Source organism: Arachis hypogaea, chromosome 13 (assembly GCF_003086295.3).
Source record: "Arachis hypogaea cultivar Tifrunner chromosome 13, arahy.Tifrunner.gnm2.J5K5, whole genome shotgun sequence".
Taxonomy (NCBI): domain Eukaryota; kingdom Viridiplantae; phylum Streptophyta; class Magnoliopsida; order Fabales; family Fabaceae; genus Arachis; species Arachis hypogaea.
This window is the reverse complement of record NC_092048.1, coordinates 115,622,095-115,640,008: the sequence shown is the minus strand read 5'-3', so window position 1 is coordinate 115,640,008 and position 17,914 is coordinate 115,622,095. Positions and strand designations below refer to the sequence as shown.

General features: G+C 37.6%; 1 non-coding gene across 1 annotated transcript; it reads left to right on the top strand.

Moving 5' to 3' along the window:
• The first annotated feature begins 14,472 nt into the window (after nucleotides 1–14,472).
• LOC112740055 (small nucleolar RNA R71) lies at nucleotides 14,473–14,580 on the top strand. Its single transcript, XR_003170990.1, has one exon. It is a non-coding gene; the product is annotated as a small nucleolar RNA R71 (small nucleolar RNA).
• The last annotated feature ends 3,334 nt before the right edge of the window (nucleotides 14,581–17,914 follow it).

Genomic DNA, 17,914 nt, shown 5'->3' with positions numbered 1-17,914 from the left:
AACATGAAATTAAACTTATTTTACCCATATTTACAAAAGAGAAAAAATGAAAAGATGTTACCATGGTGGGGTGTCTCCCACCTAGCACTTTTATTCATTGTCCTTAAGTTGGACGATTGATGGGGTCCTTGCTATGGTGGCTTATGCTTGAACTCCTCCTTGAATCCCCACCAATGCTTGCATATCCAATTTCAACCGGGATCCCAAATTAGGCGCACAAGGTGTTCAAGTAAGCTTGAGCAAATGACAAAACCCCAAGAGTGTTGATTGTTGAAATCAATTCCGGGGTCCCAAACCTTGTTCTTACACCCATCTTCTTGTTGATAACCATAGTTAAATTCGGGTGACAAGGCTTGTGAATTCTCAATTGAGCATCCAAACACCTTCCTAGACCCATTCAATGTAGCACTACACCAACCATTGCTCTTAAACTTAGATGAGGCAACCATAGTGAATCTTGAATTGTGATGCCTACCACTAGCCAACTCTTTCTTGCTTTTCATTCCACAAATATTCCTAAGTTGACCATCCATTTCAAGCAACCCATATTCAAGTGGAATAAGAAAGCTAAGGGATATGAATTTTACCCACTTGAACAGTGTAAAGGATGATGGTGACTTAGGAAGGGAGACCTCTCCACACTTTGACAATGTGAAGTCCACTCCCTTGTGCTCTTCTTTGACTACCTCCACCTCTTGGAAAGCATCTTCCATGTCCACTTCTTGACAAAGTTCTTCACATTCAACCACTTCCTCACCAACCTCTTCTAGCTTTTTTCCATTCTTCACGTCACAACTTGGAGGTAATGTGGAACTTATCTCAACATCTACCTTAATTTCAATGGGAGAAGATTCCTCAAACCCAAAAGGATCATATGTTGGTGTGGAATTATCAATAAGATGCGGATTTGTTGCTTGCTTCACTTCTTCCAATTCTTCATCATTCACCATATGCTTTGGAGGTTACGCACCCTCCTCGACATTGCTTTCAAGCTCAATGGAAGAAGGCTCAATATGATCATCGAGATGATTTGTTAGTGATGACAAGAACTGATCAATAATTGAGTCCAATTCTTGATCAACCTCTCCTAATTCTTCAACCATTCCTTTCGGCTCAATTATTTCAACTTCCTCCTCTTGTTGCAATTCTTGCTTCAACTCCTCCTCTTCACCCTGAACCTCTAAATTCACTCCCTCACTATTCTCCTTAGTTGATCCTCCACATTTGTCCATGGGAGTACTTGGGTTGCATGAGCTTAGGTGGGAGGCCATGTGGTTAATGGCTTCCGCCATGGTAGCAACCATGACTTCTAGCTTCTTTAGCTCTTTTTGCTTCTCTTCTTGCCTTTGGATATAAGAGCCAATATCTCTTTGTTGTTCTTGCAAGAAGATACAGAGAGCTTCATCCCTTGAAGGAGATGGTGGAAGAGAGGGTTCATTATTTGGGAGAAAGGGTTCATAATTGGAAGGTGATTCATCTTGGTAAGGGTATGGAGATGATGTATATGGAATTGATGGTTCTTGAGAGTATTGATGTTGGAATGGTGGTGGCTCTAAGTATGGCTCATATGGTTGTTGGTATGGTGGATATGGGTTAGGATCATGTGGAGGTGAATGGTGGTATAGGGCTTGTGAGTAAGGTTGTTGAGGGAAGGGGTCATATACATGTGGTGGTTGTAGTTGACAACCACAATGAGGGTTATCACATCCATTAGGTTGGTATGCATTAGGAGTTGGATTATACCCATAAGAAACCGAAGGAGGTTGTTGCCAAGAAGAGTATCCATATGCTTGAGGCTCCTTCCATCTTTGATTCCCAAATCCTTGATGCATACCTCCATTAAAGCTTTTATTTCCTACAACATAGTTTGAACCAAACTCATAGCCAAAGGGATGAGAATTCATAGTAAGAAAAGGGAAAACAAAAATAAAAACTAAGAAGAGATAAAGAAAACAAACTCCTAAACCAAAACTAGCAAACAAACAAAAAGCAAACTATTCACAATATTCACATATGAACAATAACCAATAACAAGCACACATTGCAACTCCCCGGCAACGGCGCCAAAAACTTGATAAGAGGATTATCGTCGGTTAGGAATTTCCACAAATAATCTCGTCGAAGTATAGTTCCCAACCAACAAACAATCCTCCATCATAGTTTAGTTTTGGATGTCACAAGTTCGACCCAATAAAAGTAACCAAGAGTATAGTCCCGAGTTGCTCTCCCTAAGAATTACAATCGAGTGCCTAATTATTGGTTATGAGTTTCAAGGGGATGGGTTAATAAAGACGCAAGAAAATAAAGGTAACAACTAAAGATAACAAATGCTAAAAAGAGGCATTCATGGCAAAGATTGAGAATCTAGACTTTCTATCCTAGTCATTAATCATAATACAATACTTAACAAGAGCTAATCCGATTTCGTCATCTCCAACATAGGAAGAAGGTATAATGTTATCTTCATATTGAGAGAAAGTCAAATAGGACTAGTTAACCCCAATCCATGAGTGATGTTAATGGACACAAGACTAACTAATCACTCTAGATCACCAATCCAAATTGGGCATTAATGACTCAAGATCACCTAATTTCTCTTTTCAAGACAAGAATGCTCGAAAACTACTCTAAACCTAAGCCGAGCATTTTGTCAAATACTTGGAAGGGATAAAAGGAAAGCATCATAAAATTGTAAGAATAATAAAATCTATTACTACCCAATGCAAGAAATTAACAATAATAACTAAAGAAAGCAACATTAACATGAAATACCTCAAATTGCATTAAAAGAAATTGAAATTGACAAGAGTGTTCACAACATAAAGATAGGCATAAAAGAGAAATTAACAAGAGGAACTAAGGAAATTAAAGCAAATCAACAAGGAAAAGTGAAGGAAACTAAATCAAAACAAGTAATTAAACCTAAATCTAAAATGAAAATAAACTAAGAACCATAATTTCTAGAGAGAAGTGGGAGTTTCTCTCTCTAGAACTAACCTAAGGCATGCTTCCTACACTAACTAATTGCTCCCCCCTTGACTAATCTTGAATTCTACATCAAATAGCCTCAGAAATGAGTTGGATTTGGGTCTGGGAAGCTCAGAAATCACCCCCAGCGTATTCACTTCAATGAGGTTACGTGACCAGCGTTACACGTGCGCGTAGACGACGCGTGCACGTCGCTGTCAAATTCCTCACTCACGCGTATGTGTGGGTGACGCGTGCGCGTCACTGGTAGATCTTCTCCTCACGCGTACGCGTGGGTGATGCGTGCATGTGGCCTTCAATTCAGCAAATTCTCATTTTCTTCATGAATACTCCACTTTGCATGCTCTTCTCTTCACCTCTTCCATCCAATCCTTGCCTTATAAGCTTGAAATCACTCAACAAACATATCAAGGCATCAAATGGGATTGAAGTGAATTAAAATTGGCAAATTAAAGGCCCAAAAAAACATGTTTTTAACTCTTAAGCACAAATTAGAGAGAATTACAAAACCATGCTATTTCATTGAATAAATATGAGATAAATTGATAAAATTCCCTAAATTCAATACAAGATAAACCACAAAATTGGGGTTTATCATACCTTCAACTAATAAATCTCTTTATACATTCGTCTTGGGAATCGCTAGTTACTTGAAGAGGAGATTTCGTTTATTTTGGAATTTTAATTCAAGTGTAGAATGGGGAATAAAACAATGATTATAACCTATGAGTAATACCATCTCTGCCACACTGCATAAACTGTATTTATTTTCGCTTTTTACCGTTCACGAATCTAAACACTACACTATACACTTATACAAGATTGTAAATTTATGCCCCGAAAATCATAAAGCGAAAATCTAACAAATCCTTTTACTTCATGTCTGTCACTTAGGTTATTTATTTTTTATTAGTTGAATGATAATGGTAATTACTTATAATAGGAGTACATAAGGAGTACCTAAGGTTAGCCACAAAGTATTTTTCTCTGTTTTCAGTTTTTATTTATTTAACAAAAATAAATCCTTCTAGTTACGCATGCAATAGAGATGTTATGCCTTCTTATTTTTTAGTGTGAATTACTTTATTTTTATAAAAGGTTGAGTTGAAATTTTGCATAGATTAGTACACATTCCTACACAATTGGTGTCTGCTAAGAACTGAACATACATACATATATAACTTGTTGAATAATGGTGTATAGTTAAATAAATTAATTCACAAAATTTTGATTAGTTACTTGAGTGAAATAATTATGAGAATGATGGATACATAGTAAATAATCATAATTTTAGTATTGAAATAACCTGATTAATATGGTTGTCACAACAATTACGGTAGGAATAGAGAATGGGATATGAGGGCGGACCATAATTTCATATTCAATTTCTTGATATCCTAATTTTGTTCAAGTTTATTTGGAAGAAAAGTTGTTAGTCCAAGTGAATATCGAATTTAAAATTTTCTAGAGATTAATAGTATACTCTCAAAAAGTTGGGCATGTAAATGGTAGTGTGGGGGCTATTGTGATATTGTAATGCTAGAGTAAGAAACATTTCAATCATGGATGTTATATTAAGTAAAGATATTATGTTTAATTTAAGTGGGTTATTTAAGTATATATCGCAGTTGCTCGTGAAAAGGTGTTCAAAAACCAAGAAGTAGGAATTGCTCATACCAGGAGCAAAAAAGAGACACATAAGAGTAACACTCCCGAAAGAGGGCAGCAAAAAAATCTGGTGGACCAAAAAAGGTAAGTCAAATGGTTAGCGGTGAATTAACTAAAAACTCAGGTTGTTGTATTTTAGTAGTAAATGTTAAAACTGACATTCTCCTTCGTTGTCACTATGTGCTGATTATGATTATTTGTGTAGAAAATACTGGTATCTAGGTGCTCGCCATGTTGCGTGACTTCAGTAATGAAGGAATTAAGTTCAGAAGCGGGCAGAGAGAAAATGATGGAGATGGAGAACATGGGCTTTGGCTGGCTGCAATATGTGCCTGAATGGACTGTCAACCAAGATATGATGGTGGCATTAGCATTATCATATAGTCGGAATGAGAAGTCATTGATCGTCGGAACAAGAAAAATTCCCATAACGGTTCAATCCATTGTGCGGTTTTTGGACTACTGAACCATGGTAAGAAATCTCCCAAATAAAATAGGGAGAAAAGCAAAAAAAAAATTTTTTTCACAATAATCTTGTTGAGTATATATTTTCGGTAAAATTATCTAATAAAGATTTAGACTGCATTGACTCATTTTGTGTTTGGCAGAGAATAGTTGCAAAAATTCAGAAACACCAGCAGAGCACCGACTTTTTAACAACTTCACAGAAAAGACACAAACAGATTTGAAAAGGGATGTCATCACATGTTCAATGCAGTCTGATGATGATAGAAACAACTTCTGAAGACAGTTCATCATATTGATAGCGAAGTGTTTGTTCTTTCCCTTGCCGAATGCCACCATTTCAGGCATACATATACAGGCTGCCATTGATGTATCGAACCCAAGAAGATATATTGGACGAAGTACATTTAAGATTTTCTAATTGAGGGAGTTTTGAGGTTTCAGAATGTAGGGAAGAAGACAGTAGATGGATATATGTTCGCATTGCTGGTGAGCCGTATATCCCTAACCTCTGATTTGTTGTTTGTTAGTTTATAGTAGTATACTGGTGTGTGAAATCGTGATCATTCCTTCCTTGGTAACGGCGCTAAAAACTCAATACGCACGTTCATGTTCTTAATTTTGTTTCACAACTTCGTACAACTAACCAGCAAGTGCACTGGGTCGTCCAAGTAATAAACCTTACGTGAGTAAGGGTTGATCCCACGGAGATTGTCGGCTTGAAGCAAGCTATGGTCACCTTGTAAATCTCAGTCAGGCGGATTCAACTGATTTTATGAATTGATAAGTAAAAGATATATAAAATATAAAATAGGATAGTGGTACTTATACAATTCATTGGTGAGAATTTCAGATAAGCGTATAGAGATGCTTTCGTCCCTCTGAACCTCTGCTTTCCTGCTGTCTTCATCCAATCCTTCCTATTCCTTTTCATGGCAAGCTGTATGTTAGGCATCACCGTTGTCAATGGCCACCTGTCCTCTCAGTGAAAATGGTCCAATGCACTGTCACTGCATGGCTAATCATCTGTCGGTTCTCGATCATACTGGAATAGGATCCATTGATCCTTTTGCGTCTGTCACTACACCCAGCATTCGCGAGTTTGAAGCTCGCGTCACAGTCATTCAATCCCTGAATCCTACTCGGAATACCACAGACAAGGTTTAGACTTTCTGGATTCTCAAGAATGGCCGTCCATGAGTTCTAACTTATACCACGAAGACACTAATAACTCGGACTCGGTCCCCTGTATTAGATATCCAAGAGATATCCATTCAATCTAAGGTAGAACGGAAGTGGTTGTCAGGTACGCGTTCATAAGTTGAGAATGATGATGACTATCACGATCATCACATCCATCATATTGAAGTGCGAATGAATATCTTAGAAGCAGAATAAGTTGAATTGAATAGAAAAATAGTAGTACTTTTCATTAATCTGTGAGGAACAGCAGAGCTCCACACCTTAATCTATGGTGTGTAGAAACTCTACCGTTGAAAATACACAAGTGATAAATGTTCAGGCATGGCCGAATGGCCAGCCCTCACAAAAGTCTAAGATAGCATAAAACTAATCAAATATGATCCCCAGATGTAAATACAATAGTAAAAAGTCCTATTTATACTAAACTAGTTACTAGGGTTTACAGAATTGAGTAAATGATGCAGAAATCCATTTCCGGGGCCCACTTGGTGTGTGCTTGGGCTGAGCATTGAGCTTTACACGTGTAGAGGTCTTTCTTGGAGTTGAACGCCGGTTTGTAACCTGTTTCTGGCGTTTAACTCCACTTTGCAACCTGTTTCTGGCGTTTGACTCCAGAATGCAGCATGGAACTGGCGTTCAACGCCAGTTTACATCATCTATCCTTAATCAAAGTGTGGACATTTATATATTGCTGGAAAGCTCTGAATGTCTACTTTCCAACTCAATTGAGAGCGCGCCATTTGAAGTTCTGTAGCTCCAGAAAATCCACTTTGAGTGCAGGGAGTTCAGAATCCAATAGCATCTGCAGTTCTTCTTCAACCTCTGAATCTGATTTTTGCTCAAGTCCCTCAATTTCAGCCAGAAATGACCTGAAATCATAGAAAAACACACAAACTCATAGTAAAGTCCAGAAATGTGAATTTTAATTAAAAACTAATAAAAATATACTAAAAACTAACTAAATTATACTGAAAACTATATAAAAATAATGCCAAAAAGCGTATAAATTATCCGCTCATCACAACACCAAACTTAAATTGTTGCTTGTCCCCAAGCAACTGAAAATCAAATAGGATAAAAAGAAGAGAATATATTATAGATTCCAAAATATCAATGAAACTTGGCTCCACTCAGATGAGCGGGACTTGTAGCTTTTTGCCTCTTGAATAGTTTTGGCATCTCACTTTATCCATTGAAGTTCAGAATGATTGGCATCTATAGGAACTCAGAGTTCAGATAGTGTTATTGATTCTCCTAGTTCATTATGTTGATTCTTGAACACAGCTACTTTATGAGTCTTGGCCGTGGCCCTAAGCACTTTGTTTTCAAGTATTACCACCGGATACATAAATGCCACAGACACATAGTTGGGTGAACCTTTTCAGATTGTGACTCAGCTTTGCTAAAGTCCCCAATTAGAGGTGTCCAGGGTTCTTAAGCACACTCTCTTTTTTTTTTTTTTTGCTTTGGACCTTGACTTTAACCGCTCAGTCTCAAGTTTTCACTTGACACCTTCACGCCACAAGCACATGGTTAGGGACAGCTTGGTTTAGCCGCTTAGGCCAGGATTTTATTCCTTTAGGCCCTCCTATCCACTGATGCTCAAAGCCTTAGATCCTTTTTATTACCCTTGTTTTTTGGTTTTAAGGGCTATTGGCTTTTTTCTCTTGCCTTTTGGTTTAAAGAGCTTTTGGCTTTTTCTGCTTGCTTTTTCTTTTTCTTCCCCTTTTTTTCGCTATTTTTTTCTTTTTTTTTGCAAGCTTTTGTATTCACTGCTTTTTCTTGCTTCAAGAATCATTTTTATGATTTTTTAGATTATCAAATAACATTTCTCCTTTTTCCTTATTCTTTCAAGAGCCAACATATTTAACATTCATAAACAACAACTTCAAAAGACATATGCACTGTTCAGGCATACATTCAGAAAACAAAAAGTATTGCCACCACATCAAAATAATTAAACTTGTTTCAAGGATGAATTCAAAACCATGTACTTCTTGTTCTTTTGTTTTTAGAACAGTTTTCATTTAAGAGAGGTGATGGATTCATATTCATAACTTTAAGGCATAGACACTTAGACACTAGTGATCATGTAATAAGACACAAATATAAATAAACATAAAGCTCAGAAATTGAAATACAAGAAAATAAATAAACAAGGAGATTAAGGAATGAGTCCACCTTAGTGAGGGTGGCGTCTTCCTCTTCTTGAAGAACCAATGGTGCTTTTGAGCTCCTCTATGTCTCTTCCTTGTCTTTGTTGTTCCTCCCTCATAGCTCTTTGATCTTCTCTAATTTCATGGAGGATGATGGAATGCTCTTGGTGCTCCATCCTTAGTTATCCCATGTTGGAACTTAATTCTCCTAGGGAGGTGTTGATTTGCTCCCAATAATTATGTGGAGGAAAGTGCATCCCCTGAGGCATCTTAGGGATTTCATGGTGAGGAATTTCCTCATGCTCATGTTGAGGTCCATGATCTCTTGTTTGCTCCATCCTTTTCTTAGTGATGGGCTTATCCTCTTCAATGAGGATATCTCCCTCTATGTCAATTCCAGCTGAATTGCAGAGGTGGCATATGAGGTGAGGAAAGGCTAACCTTGCCCAAGTGGAGGACTTGTCAGCTACCTTGTAAATTTCTTGAGGTATAATCTCATGAACTTTCACCTCCTCTCCAATCATGATACTATGGATCATGATGGCCCGGTCTATAGTAACTTCAGACCGGTTACTAGTAGGAATGATTGAGCGTTGAATGAACTCTAGCCATCCCCTAGCCACTGGTTTGAGGTCAAGCCTTCTTAGTTGAACCGGCTTGCCTCTTGAGTCAATTTTCCATTGAGCTCCTTCCTCACATATGTTTATGAGAATTTGGTCCAACCTTTGATCAAAGTTGACCCTTCTTGTGTAGGGGCGTGCATTTTCTTCCATCATTGGCAAGTTGAATGCCAGCCTTACATTTTCCGGACTGAAATCTAAGTATTTTCCCCGAACCATAGTAAGCCAATGATTTGGATTTGGGTTCACACTTTGATCATGGTTCCTTGTGATCCATGCGTTTGCATAGAACTCTTGAACCATTAGGATCCCGACTTGTTGAATGGGGTTGGTGAGAACTTCCCAACCTCTTCTTTGAATCTCAAGTCGGATCTTCGGATACTCATTCTTTTTGAGTTTGAAAGGAACCTCAGGGATCACTTTCTTCTTGGCCACAACTTCATAGAAGTGGTCTTGATGGACCTTTGAGATGAATCTCTCCATCTCCCATGACTCAGAGGTAGAAGCAATTGCCATCCCTTTCCTCTTTCTTGAGGTTTCTCTGGCCTTAGGTGCCATTGATGGTTATGGAAAAACAAAAAGCTATGCTTTTACCACACCAAACTTAAAATGTTTGCTCGTCCCCGAGCAAAAGAAGAAAGAAAGAAGTAGAAGAAGAAGAAGAAAAATGGAGGAGAGAGAGAGAGATGGTTTCGGCCAAGGGGAAGAAGAGAGGGTTTTGTTGTGTGAAAATGAAGAGGGAATGAGGGGTTTATATAGGAGTAAGGAGGGGTTTAGGGTTCGGCCATTTAGGGTTGGGTTTGGAAGGGAAATTATTTTGAATTTAAAGGTAGGTGGGGTTTTTGGGGAAGAGAGGATGGATGTGATTGGTGATGGTATTTTTGTGGAAAAATGAATTTTCCAAACACCTATAACTCACCGGCAAGTGTACCGGGTCGCATCAAGTAGTAAAACTCACTTAGAGTGAGGTCGATCCCACAGGAATTGATGGATCAAGCAACTTTAGTGGGTGATTAGTTTAGTCAAGCTAACATTGAGTGAATTGTGTGAATTGTAGCCAATTGAAAGTAAAGTGCAGGAATCTTAAAGATGCAGAAAGTAAAATTGCAAGTAACTTAAAGAACAAGAAAGTAAAATAGCTGAAAATTTAATTACAAGAGAAGTAAATTGCATGAACTGTAAAGAGGATAGGGTGCAGGGAATTTAAAGGAAGTAGTAAGCAGAACTTAGAACAATCGTAGAAGAATTAACTTGTATGAAAAGTAAAATGGAAGCAATAATTCAAGCAACTGGAAATCTAAATTGCAGGAAGAATAAAAGGACTGGGTGCTGGGAGCAATGTAAACAGAGAAACAAAATTTCAGTGAATAAGAACTTAGGGCAATTGCAAGAATTGTAAATTGCAGGAAACGTAAATTGGAAGCAATGCAACAGAAAGTAAAAATTGCAGAGAAGGAAATTGTAGCAGAAAAGTAAATAAGCAAGAAGACTCAATTCAATTGTGAAATATAAAAAAGACAAGTGAAGATCTCAGGGGATCAATGAGACTAGAAAACAAGTCTAGATCTCAAATCCTTCCTTGATCCAACAAGAAAACAATATTGCAGAAGAAAAAGAAGATGAAAGCAATAAAGGAAACTCAGATTTTATGCAAAAGAGGAACAAAGAGATTTCAGATCAAGTGAAACAGAATTCCTTCAATTCTTGATCCAAAATTTAAAACAGAAATGAAAACTAAGAGAGAGCTCTCAAATTCTAATGCTCCTCAGTGGAGCCAGCCTCCTCCTTTCTCTAATGGAGCTCCCCTTTTGAAAATGAGAGTGATGCCTTTATATAGGCTTTTTACAAAATGAAATTGAAACAAATTAAATGAAAATCCTAATTCTAGCTTGTTCTTGTGCCTTTGAGTGATGATGTGGGCTTTGCTTGCTTTGGATTTGAAGAGAGATGGGTTTGGTTGGCCTCAATTCAATTTGGTGAAGAATTGAATTTAATTGGAATTTTGGTTGAATTTTGGCCCATGGTCCACCTCCCAGGGGAAAGCTCGGCTCTTGGCAAGAGCTTTGCCCAAGAGCTTTGGTTCCCTTCCTTGCCAAAGTGTGCGCACGTTCCTTCCTTGTGACAAGAGAACAAAGCTCTTTGCAAGAGCTTAAAAGCTCTTGCCCAAGAGCTTTACTTGTCCTTGAGGTCCATGGTTCAAGTCTTGGGTGAAGCATTTGCTGGCCATTTTCCTTGGCACAAGAGTAGCGCCTAGTGTCTTCCCTTGGTATCCCTCTTCGAATCCTGGTGGAAGCACTTTGATTCATTTTTGCTTGTTTTTAGCCCTTAAAGATGCCTTTCACTCGTGCCTCAATTTCATGCCAAATATGGATTACCATACGTCATTGGAAAGCTCTGAATGTCAGCTTTCCAACGCAACTGGAAGCACATCAATCGGACTTCTGTAGCTCAAGTTATGACCCTTTGAAGGAGGCATGGTCATGCTGTAAGTGCCCAAGTTTAACTTAGCGAAAATTTTTGCCTCCAAGCTCATTTTCCTTGAGGCAAGCCCGAAAAAGCTCTTTGGCAAGAGCTTCAAAGCTCTTTGCCAAGAGCTTGGCTCTTGGTTCCTTCTTCATGTGTTCTTGATAAAGCTCTTGGCAAGAGCTTTTAAGCTCTTGGCAAGAGCTTTGTGTTCTTGCTCCTTGTTTTGAGCCACGCTTTTCTTCCTTTGGGCCACACTTCTCTTCCTTGATTTGGTCATGGGCCATGCTTTTAAAAGCGTGGCCTAAGCCTCCAAAGTGTGCTCCAACTTCAAAGTGTGCCCAAAATTTCTCTTTTCTTCTTTTTAGCTTATTTTGTGCTCTTTTTGCTTCTTTTTCTTCTTATTTCCTACAAAGTTTATCAAATCAAAAGATCAAAGAAATATACCATTTAAGCACCAAAGAATGCAATATTTAAGCACTAATTATAAATTTCTTGTATGAAAAAGCATAGAAAAACATGACATGGTGACATGTCATCAATTGGTGAGGGGGTAATGGGGAAGAGTGATTGAGTTGATTGGTGAGGGGTATTTGGGGAAGAGAGTTATGGAAAGGTGTGAAGAGGAGAGAAGAAGTAGGTGGGGATCCTGTGGGATCCACAGATCCTGAGGGAATCCTGTGGGGTCCACAGATCCTGAGGTGTTTGAGGATTTCTCATCCCTGCACCTTTTAGACATGTAAAATGCTCTATATATGCAATCCTGGCGTTTAACGCCAGACTGCAGCATGTTTCTGGTGTTAAACGCCACTTCTATGCTTGTTTTGGGCATTCAACGCCAGTCTATAGCATGTTTCTGACGTTTAACACCAGCTTTCCTTTGGGTGCAATCCTGGCATTTACACGCCAGACTGCTGCTTGTTTCTGGCATTTAACGCTAGTTTCATGCTCTGTTCTGGCGTTAAACGCCAGCCAGATGCTCCTTACTGGCGTTTAAACGCTAGTAAGCCCTTCCTCCAGGGTGTGCTATTTTCAATGCTATTTTTAATTCTGTTTTCGATTTTTCAGTAGTTTTTGTGACTCCACATGATCATCAACCTAATAAAACATGAAATAACAAAGAGAAAATAAAATAAAAATGATTAAATAACATTGGGTTGCCTCCCAAGAAGCGCTTCTTTAATGTCAATAGCTTGACAGTGAGCTCCCATGGAGCCTCACAGATAATCAGAGTAAGGTTGGGACCTCCCAACACCAAACTTAGAGTTTAGTTGTGGGGGTTCAACACCAAACTTAGAGTTTGGTTGTGGCCTCCCAATACCAAACTTAGAGTTTGACTGTGGGGGCTTTGGTTGACTCTGCAGTGAGAGAAGCTTTTCATGCTTCCTCTCTATGGTTATAGAAGGAGATCCTTGAGTTTTAAACACAAGGTAGTCCTCATTCAGTTGAAGGACCAACTCTCCTCTGTCCACATCAATCACAGCTCTTGCTATGGCTAGGAAGGGTCTTCCAAGGATGATGGATTCATCATCATCCTTCCCAGTATCTCGGATTATGAAATCAGCAGGGATGTAAAGGCCTTCAACCTTTACTAACACGTCCTCTACTAGTCCATAAGCCTGTTTTCTTGAGTTGTCTGCCATCTCTAATGAGATTCTGGCAGCTTGCACCTCAAAGATTTCCAGTTTCTCCATTACAGAGAGGGGCATGAGGTTTATCCCTGACCCAAGGTCACATAGAGCCTTCTCAAAGGTCATGGTGCCTATGGTACAAGGTATCAAGAACTTTCCAGGATCCTGTTTCTTCTTAGGCAATCTCAGTTGATCCAGATCACTCAGTTCATTGGTGAGCAAGGGAGGTTCATCTTCCCAAGTCTCATTACCAAATAATTTGGTATTCAGCTTCATGATTGCACCAAGGTACTTGGCAACTTGCTCTTCAGTGACATCTTCATTCTCTTCAGAAGAAGAATATTCATCAGAGCTCATGAATGGCATAAGGAGGTTTAATGGAATCTCTTTGGTCTCCAGATGAGTCTCAGAGTCCTTTGGTTCCTCAGAGAGAAACTCTTTGTTGATCACTGGACGTCCCAGGAGGTCTTCCTCACTGGGATTCACGTCCTCTCCCTCCCTTGTAGGTTCGGCCATGATGGTTAAATCAATGGCCTTGCACTCTCTTTTTGGATTGTCTTCTGTATTGCTTGGGAGAGTACTAGGAGGGGTTTCAGTGACTCTTTTACTCAGCTGGCCCACTTGTGCCTCCAAATTTCTAATGGAGGACCTTGTTTCATTCATGAAACTTAAAGTGGCCTTAGATAGATCAAAGACTATATTTGCTAAGCTAGATGGATTCTGCTCATAATTCTCTGTCTGTTGCTGAGTGGATGATGGAAAAGGCTTGCTATTGCTAAACCTGTTTCTTCCACCATTATTAAAGCCTTGTTGAGGCTTTTGTTGATCCTTCCATAAGAGATTTGGGTAATTTTTCCATGAGGGATTATAGGTGTTTCCATAGGGTTCACCCATGTAATTCACCTCTGCTATTGCAGGGTTCTTAGGATCATAAGCTTCTTCCTCATAAGATGCCTCTTGAGTACTGTTGGATGCAGCTTGCATTCCATTCAGACTCTGAAAAATCATATTGACTTGCTGAGTCAATATTTTGTTCTGAGCCAATATGACATTCAGAGTATCAATTTCAAGAACTCCTTTCTTCTGAGGCGTCCCATTACTTATAGGATTCCTCTCAGAAGTGTACATGAACTGGTTATTAGCAACCATGTCAATGAGTTCTTGAGCTTCTGCAGGCATTTTCTTTAGGTGAATGGATCCACCTGCAGAATGGTCCAATGACATCTTTGATAGTTCAGATAGACCATCATAGAATATATCCAGGATGGTCCATTCTGAAAGCATGTCAGAAGGACACCTTTTGGTCAGTTCCTTGTATCTCTCCCAAGCTTCATAGAGGGATTCACCTTCCTTTTGTCTGAAGGTTTGAACATCCACTCTAAGCTTGCTAAGCTTTTGAGGAGGAAAGAACTTGGCTAAGAAAGCCGTGACCAGCTTATCCCAAGAATTCAGGCTGTCTTTAGGTTGAGAGTCCAACCATACTCTAGCTCTATCTCTTACAGCAAACGGGAAAAGCATAAGCCTGTAGACCTCGAGATCAACCCCATTGGTCTTAACAGTATCACAGATCTGCAAGAATTCAGTCAAGAATTGAAAAAGATCTTCAGATGGAAGTCCATGAAACTTGCAGTTCTGTTGCATCAGAGAAACTAATTAAGGTTTAAGCTCAAAATTGTTTGCTCCAATGGCAGGGATTGAGATGCTTCTTCCATGTAAATTGGAATTAGGTGCAGTGAAGTCACCAAGCATCCTCCTTGCATTGTTATTATTTTCGGCCATATCTTCTTCTTTTTCGAAAATTTCTGTCAGATTTTCTTCAGAGAGTTGTGCTTTAGCTTCCCTTAGCTTCCTCTTCAGAGTCCTTTCAGGTTCAGGATCAGCTTCAACAAGAATGTTGTTATCCTTATTCCTGCACATATGAAAAAGAAGAAGAAAGCAGAAAAGAAAATATGGAATCCTCTATGTCACAGTATAGAGATTCCTTTATGTGAGTAGAAGAAAGTGAGAATAGAAGAAGGAAAAGATGAGAATCCAAACACAGGAGTGAGGATAGAAGTGTTAATAGATGAATAAATAAATAGAAGGAGATTAGAGATGAGAGAAGAATTCGAAAATTTAACAAAATAAAATAAAAATATTTTAAATTTAAATTTAAAATTCGAAAATTAAAATTGAAATTAAATTAAATTAAAATTAAAACAATTAGTTAATTAAAACGAAATTTTGAAAAAGAGGGAAGGGATTTTTGAAAATTAAAGGTAGAGAGTTAGTTGGGCAGTTTTGAAAAAGATATGATTGAAACAAAAAGATATGATTGATTAAAAGAGATTTGAAATTTATTTTTGAAGAAGATATGATTGAAATCGAAAAAGATATGATTGAAACAAAAAGATAAGGTTGATTAAAAAAGATTTGAAAGGATTTTGAAATTGATTTTGAAAAAGATATGATTGAGATTGAAAAAGATATGATAAGAAATTGAAAAGATTTAATTTTGAAAACTAAAGTTGATTACTTGACTAACAAGAAACAAAAAGATATGATTTTAAAATTTAATGATTGAACCTTTCTTAATAGGCAATAACAACTTAATATTTTTGAATCAATCATATTAAATGTTGGTATTAATTTCGAAAATATGAAATGAAAATAAGAAAAAGATTTTTGAAAATCAATTTGAAATTTTCGAAAATTATGGAAGAAAAATGAAAAGGATTTGATTTTTGAAAAAGATTTTTGAAAAAGATAAGATTTTCAAATTGAAAATTTGAGTTGACTCATAAGAAACAATTGAATTTTAAAAATTTTTGAAAGAGTCAATCCAAATTTTCGAAATTTTTAGAGAGAAAAAGGGAAAGATATTTTTGATTTTTTGAATTTTTAATGATGTGAGAGAAAAACATAAAATTGACACAAAACATAAAAATTATGAATCAAAACAACTAATGCATGCAAGAACACTATGAATGTTAAGATGAACACCAAGAACACTTTGAAGATTAAGATGAACATCAAGACTTATTTTTGAAAATTTTTAAGAAAAGAAAAACATGCAAGACACCAAACTTAAAGATTTTTATTCTTTAGACATTAATAATTTAAGAATGCATATGAAAAACAAGAAAAGACACAAAACAAGAAAATAAGAAGATCAAACAAGAAGACTGGCCAAGAACAACTTGAAGATCATGAAGAATGCAATGCATTAAATTTTCGAAAATAATTTTTTTAGAAAATTAAAAAAATGCAATTGACACCAAACTTAAAACTTGACTCTAGACTCAAACAAGAAACACAAAATATTTTTTTGGTTTTATGATTTTATTAATTTAATTTTTTTTGGATTTTTCAAAAATTAATTTGAAATAGAAAAATAAGGATTTCAGAATTTTTAATAGGAATTCCAGGAATCTTGCAATGTTAGTCTAAAGCTTCGGTCCAGGAATTAGACATGGCTCACTAGCCAGTCAAGCTTTTAGTTAAAGCTCCGGTCCAAAACACTAGACATGGCCAATGGCCAGCCAAGCTTCAGCAGGACATTACATGCATTGAAGTGATTAGTTGAAGCCTCAGTCCAAAAGAATTTAGACATGGCTTTACAGCCAGCCAGGATTTAACAAATCATCATGAAACAATAGAATTCATTCTTAAAAATTCTGAAGAGAAATATATTTTTGAAAATATTTTTATTATTATTATATTTTTTTTCGAAATTAAGAATAATAAAAACAAAAAGCTTAAAATTAAAATAAAATTACCTAATCTGAGCAACAAGATGAACCGTCAGTTGTCCAAACTCGAACAATCCCCGGCAACGGCGCCAAAAACTTGGTGTGCGAAATCGTGATCATCCCTTCCTTGGTAACGGCGCTAAAAACTCAATACGCACGTTCATGTTCTTAATTCTGTTTCACAACTTCGTACAACTAACCAGCAAGTGCACTAGGTCGTCCAAGTAATAAACCTTACGTGAGTAAGGGTCGATCCCACGGAGATTGTCGGCTTGAAGCAAGCTATGGTCACGTTGTAAATCTCAGTCAGGCGGATTCAACTGATTTTATGAATTGATAAGTAAAAGATAAATAAAATATAAAATAGGATAGTGGTACTTATGTAATTCATTGGTGAGAATTTCAGATAAGCGTATAGAGATGCTTTCGTCCCTCTGAACCTCTGCTTTCTTGCTGTCTTCATCCAATCCTTCCTACTCCTTTCCATGGCAAGCTGTATGTTAGGCATCACCGTTGTCAATGGCCACCTGTCCTCTCAGTGAAAATGGTCCAATGCGCTATCACTACATGGCTAATCATCTGTCGGTTCTCGATCATACTGGAATAGGATCCATTGATCCTTTTGTGTCTGTCACTACGCCCAGCATTCGCGAGTTTGAAGCTCGTCACAGTCATTCAATCCCTAAATCCTACTCGAAATACCACAGACAAGGTTTAGACTTTCCGGATTCTCAAGAATGGCCGTCCATGGGTTCTAACTTATACCACGAAGACACTAATAACTCGGACTCGGTCCCCTGTTTAGATATCCAAGAGATATCCATTCAATCTATGGTAGAACGGAAGTGGTTGTCAGGCACGCGTTCATAAGTTGAGAATAATGATGACTATCACGATCATCACATCCATCATATTGAAGTGCGAATGAATATCTTAGAAGCGGAATAAGTTGAATTGAATAGAAAAATAGTAGTACTTTGCATTAATCT